We start from the raw sequence: 6,000 nt of genomic DNA on the forward strand, positions 1-6,000 counted from the left end.
GATCGTCACAACCGACGTCTCTGACCGAACGAAACAACTTTGCGCGAAGGTAATTTGTATCTTTTATTAACTTATCTTTCGACGTTTTTGGTGTTTACAGATCATTAAACATCAGACAGCATGAAAACACACCAAATACCTCTCGGTCAACAGGATGTTAGCAAAAAAATTTCTCGGCTATTGGCAACGGTATCTGTAGTTTTAAGATTAGTTTAGGGCATATTTTTGCTGGTTTCACATTTGTTGTAATTGTTTCAAGACCCATTTTTGTTTTCACACGCTTCATTTTAGGGGAAGAAAATATGTTTTCTTTGAACTTTGTTTGCTGTTGAATAACGTGTTTGTTTTACGAGTATAAGGACTTTTTTTTATTAGTTTTTATTGTTCCTTAGACATATTTTCCTTGCTTAGGCAGTTTGTGGGGACAGTTCAGTTCTCCAAAGAGAGCCTGAGAGTGCATGATATAGCAGGCAGGTCATGCCAGCTAAAATGTCTCTAAGTACCAACCTGTCTCTTGCTTAGATATTTGATTTTGTTGCTTAGAAGTTTGTTTCTGTTACTTAGAGATTTATCTCTGTTACTTAAAGATTTGATTCTGTTGCTTTGAGGTTTGTCTCTCTTACTTAGAGATTTGATTTGTTGCTTTGCGGTTTGTTTTTTTTTGCTTAATTTTCTTGGGGGATGTTTAGAGAATTGTTTTTCTTGCTTAATGACTTGTATAAAGACTTGTTACTGTTGTCTTTTGACGAATTTCTCTCTACTATTGTTGTTTAAAACCTACTGTTGTTTTATGCTCATTCTTCATTAAACTGTTACAGTTTCCCACACCTTTCATGGGGTGGAGAGATTGCTAGTTTGCTTCGTGGGTCTTTTCGGGATATGAAGCAGAGAACCAGTGACGTTCTAGGCACAGTCCATCCTAGGCAGGCTTCAAGTTACGATCTATATGACAGACTTTTTTTTTTGTCGATGGACCTGATTACAGCAAATATATTATGGATTTTTAAAAATGCCCCACAGTCCCTATGAATAAAAGATATTACTCTCCTCTTGCCCTCTAGTACCCAAACTTACTACCAGTATCCAAACTTGCCTCTAGGAATCCAAAGATAGTTCAGGATTTTTATATATTGTCCCAACATTAGAAGGTATTTAACTCAGAAGAGGTTTATCGAAATGAATGACCCTTATAAAATGCCTTCACCAAACACTTTGCTAATAATCTGGTACTTAATAAAATATCCAGTAGCAAAAGGAGTTCAGTGAAAGTAATATCCCGTTTGCGAAGGACTTAAGCAACAGTAACTACAAATCGTACGTCCTACACATGATGCAAAGTAACCGGGAGGAAAAACTTCTATATTTTATTTAATTGTCTAAAATCTCTCTTAGACAGAACATGGAAACACAGCGGCCCTCACGTCCAACCTCCCTGACAGAACGCAAAAACTTCATCTGGTTGTGGGTGGGGGGTTTGTCAGCTCGTGCCATAGCTTGGGTATCCGGGTGCAGCGCCACCACTGTCTGCAGGTGGATCAGGCGGTGGAAGGAGGAGGGACACGTTGAAAACAGGCATCGCACTGGCCGACCTAGTAAAAGGAAACATTGTAAAGCAATTTACACCCGTATTAAACCGTTCCATCCCATTGTATTGCACCATAATGAGTTATATTTATCTGAAATGAATCTCAGAGCAATACAAACAGATTTCCATTATCACTGGGGATATACTAAATACCCTGATCTGTACAGGTATTACTGACTTTCAAGTATACGTAAAAATGAAGAACTCATAATCAACTTCATTCAAAGTAACTTTGCTAACGCCTTCAGTTTTGAAACATTTCCTGCCAAACCAAACAGATGCTAAACTGACAGGCTTTTTATATATGACAACCGAGTGAACTGGTTCTATGTATCAAGATTATGAACTGCCAATACATCACGTGCCATAGTTTCGTTATCGTTCGTAGAGTAAAACTTGCAAGATCCATGGAAAAGATAAAGTTCCCTTTCATGGAAATTCATCTGCGTCTCTCTTATAAACGGGCAAAAACAGAAAAGTGTGATACCTGTGCCAAACACTGTTTTTGTGACCCAGAACTGAGCAGAGCAAGCAGGTGAATGAAGTGAGGTAAGAGATGTGAGATCTCATTTGTTCTCTCAGTTATATGAGCTCTCAGTTAAGTGAGCATTTACATCACAAAGCCACCATTACTTTGAAATTTTCAAGACCACGTATTTAATAAGTACATGGCATAATACTTTCAACAGACATTCAAGTCTTATTTCATACTGAAAAGCTATTGTCCATCTCTTTCAGAACGATAATGTATGTTGTCCTAGGTTTGGAAAGTTATGAACAATCTGTATTTCATGTGTCGTACCAAACTTTCTAGTATTAGATTATTTTTTTCCTCCTCGGCAAATTGGTATTAAAGGCTTCAGACTTGCTTGTGCTTCTTCGTAAGGTGATAAACTAACTATTAATTGTACTTGGCTAGAATGTTTAACCAGGCTTTCTCACCTACTTCATATTTCAAAGGTTCCCAGACGAAAATTATTTAATGTAAACGAAATTAATGGAATAAAAACATATTTCTAAACAGTGTAAGTATTTTTGTTACATTATAGTATAGGACTACTATGCTGAGGTATATATATTAATGTGTAATGAAAATCATACAAAAAAATGCAATACTGAATAACGTCCATTTTCCTTCGAATATCATGTCATGAAGCTTATCAGACACCCTGACGTATGTGCTGGTAACAGTGCTTGGAAGATGAGGGAAGTCTGATTTTCGTATCGCAATTCTGTGTTTTTTTACGTACACATGAACTGGAGGAAATAAAAGTAAGGTACTCTCCTCATCCAGGAAAAGATAAGGATGAACTCGCATACAGCACAGATTGATTTTGCTTTCTGGTTGTTCGTCTGGATTTGACTTAACAAACTTAGGATCAAGTCCCTGATTTGCTTTTGTAGGACATAATAAAAAATTTCCCCTACCTCTTGTTCTATCTGAAAAACAAATCTCCAGGTCATAAGAGAAAAACTATGGTCATTTTTTTTTTTTTCAAAGACCGGATAAAGAAAGAAGAGTGCTTAATTATGTCCGTCATTCCTAATGCAAAATATATACCTTGAGTTAGTCGGAGGAGCAGAGTCACAGTTTCTTAATGGCCTAAGGAATGTTATGGTGGCTCTTTGTTTAAGAAATAAATGTGGTGTTGGTGGAGGCGTGCCATTGTGGTCGTAACATATTTCGACAGTGGTGGAGGCAATACGTAGTGGTAGTGAAGTGCGGTGGTGGCGGAGGTGTGCTGTGGTGGTAGTGACGTGTTTCGGTGGTGGTGGTGGTGGCATGATGTCGACTACTGCGGGGATACTATGGCTCGGCCTGGGGGTCATCTGCCTCCTGGTCCATGCCCGCTTACATCATATCACAGGCACGTAGACTGTAGTAATGGGGAAGCTCAAAAAAAAAAAAAGATGTTTCATTCTGATCAAAGCTATTACATGTGCATCACCAAATATCATGAAGTTATTTTGTTGTATTTAGTTATTTCAGCTGCTTGCTTTTTACGATAACAAAAAAGACGTACACAGAATTCCGATTAATGATGGGTTATCGGATGTTTCAAGCGTCTGCAGCCAGAGAGAGATATTATCTTTTCAAGGTTTGCTTATCCATAAGTACACAGCTACTCGTAGATAGAGGTTTTGATTTAACTGAGCTATAATATAAAACAAACATAAACTATGCAACCTAACCTTGCCAATTTATATTCACTGATTGACTGGACATGATTCTCTCCGTGCTTTTCGCTGTGTTACTTCTAGTATAATATTTTGGCCACAAGCAGTTTTAAACAGCAGAGAGAAGACATTGGTAGATGAAGGGTTGATTCTGGTGCATACTGCCGAATAAATACTCCAGCACTTGTACTGAAAACAGTACTGAACAAGAGTGCTTTTGTCCACCCTCGTATTTGTCAGACACGACCATAGCATCAATGGACAGCAGCCTACCACTGGATGACATGTTGGCCACAGAGCGGTGTTCTCACTTTTCTGTCCTGCTGCTGACAGATGGCTCCTCATGGGCGATCTCCATGACTCAAGTAAGCACAACAATAATGTAAATATTGCTTAGAGCTGCAACAGAAGAGCCTGATAGGGTCAAGCTAAACATTTGGTCATTTCTTACTTTACTGTACGATATAAGTATTCACATTTTCGGCTTTAATCCTTTCTGCTACTGAATGAACTAGATAAGTCAAAGTCTGCCCAAAGTCAATGAAAATTATACTACTTGCAGCTAATATGTCTAATTTATTGTTCTAGTTATCATTAGTGTTGCTTCATTTCTGAAGAATAGGAAAGATTTATCATTATGTGTTCTCTTTCAGGAACTAGCACACTTACATGCCCCTTGGGGAGTCGGAGTGTTTGAGGTGAAGACTAGTGAACAAAACACCAGCATGACATACGAACGGCTCTCACAGACTATAACCACAGCTCGACAGGTATGTGGCCAAGGCATGTAGATGAATTAGGGTGAAGAAGTTGGACTCTGGAGACAATAATTCAGATTTTTTTTAATATATTCAGGCATAAAAACTCAAGACTGATTATCAATATTCCCGTAGACGTCGTTCTATTCCCTTTTGCCTGCTGTAGTCGGCATGAAAGACAAACAGACGTCCTCAGGTTGAGGGAACCAGACATAAAACAGTTTAGTTCATTAAGTATTCCTACGAGTTAGCATTATGAATGAGAAGTATACATGGCCCACAACCGAGAGATCCCTGTTTCAATTCCTGGACCACCGACGGGAACTTTGGGGGAGGACATACCAGTGACTTACGCAAAAGCCTGAATTGTACAGAATATTCGATGGGTGTAAATCGTACTCAGGAAGCGTATTAGGGTCCTTTCGTTGTCAGATGATTATTCATGTCGGCTCCATTAGTTTCGTGATAATATTCTTGTTGGCATTAGGTTTCTGATATTTATGTTGGTACGATTAGTTTTGTGATAGTATTCGTATTGGTACCGTTAGCTTCGTGATATTTTTTATGTCAGCATCATTAGCTTTGTTATATAATTTCTATTAGCACTATTAGTTCCGTGATATTATTCATGTTGGCACCATTAGCTTGGTGATGCGTTGTGGTGCGTGACGATGGTAGTGGTGAGCGATGACCCAGCCTTCCTAGCCGCCTTTGCTGAGTCCTCCTTCAAGAGCCACCTCCTGCTGGTCCAGAAAACAAAGCTGCTCATATTCACTCGCATCCCTCTCCTCCAACTACAAACCCTTCCCCACCTTCACAGGACTCTCTCACGAACCACTTCTCTCGTTGCTGTTGTGGGCGATACCTTGCCAGTCTTTAGGTAACGAGTATTATCCGTATACAGTTGCAAATATAAATGCTGATCCATTGTAAGTATCGATGATATAAACAATGAATTTTGAAACCCAGTGAAATGATCGAAGTCGTTCAAGTTTTTCGCATTATTATTTAACATTTTCATAAATAACTAACCTTGTGATACTATTGGTTGCAACAGCACAGGAACACAAAGTAAATCGTCGATAATTCTGAGTTTTATTTACTGGACAAATTGCTTTTTCATCAACAGAATCAAAGTGTTCTCATGGGTGCCGTTCACCGACCCAGAATCCCTGCCATTACACGTGGCATCATGGACTATCGATCAACGTCTAACATTTACTCATCCACCAGATCTTTTTCCCCAGAAGTTCTTAAGGTAAATTTTTTGTGTCAACAACGGTCCTGTAACATATTGCCAACACAGAGACACTGAGCTGCATACAGAGATCTTGCATGGTAAATTGTATTATTATTATTGCATTCCCGCAAATTACCGACTCGCACACTATATAAGAGATGGTGCACGATCTCATGATTCCTATTGCGGACGAGACGAGAAATATATAAATAAATATTCTGACTGGATGAAATTCCAGA

This window comes from Coenobita brevimanus, chromosome 16 (assembly GCF_032717465.1).
Source record: "Coenobita brevimanus isolate Jiangsu-jjx chromosome 16, ASM3271746v2, whole genome shotgun sequence".
NCBI lineage: Eukaryota > Metazoa > Arthropoda > Malacostraca > Decapoda > Coenobitidae > Coenobita > Coenobita brevimanus.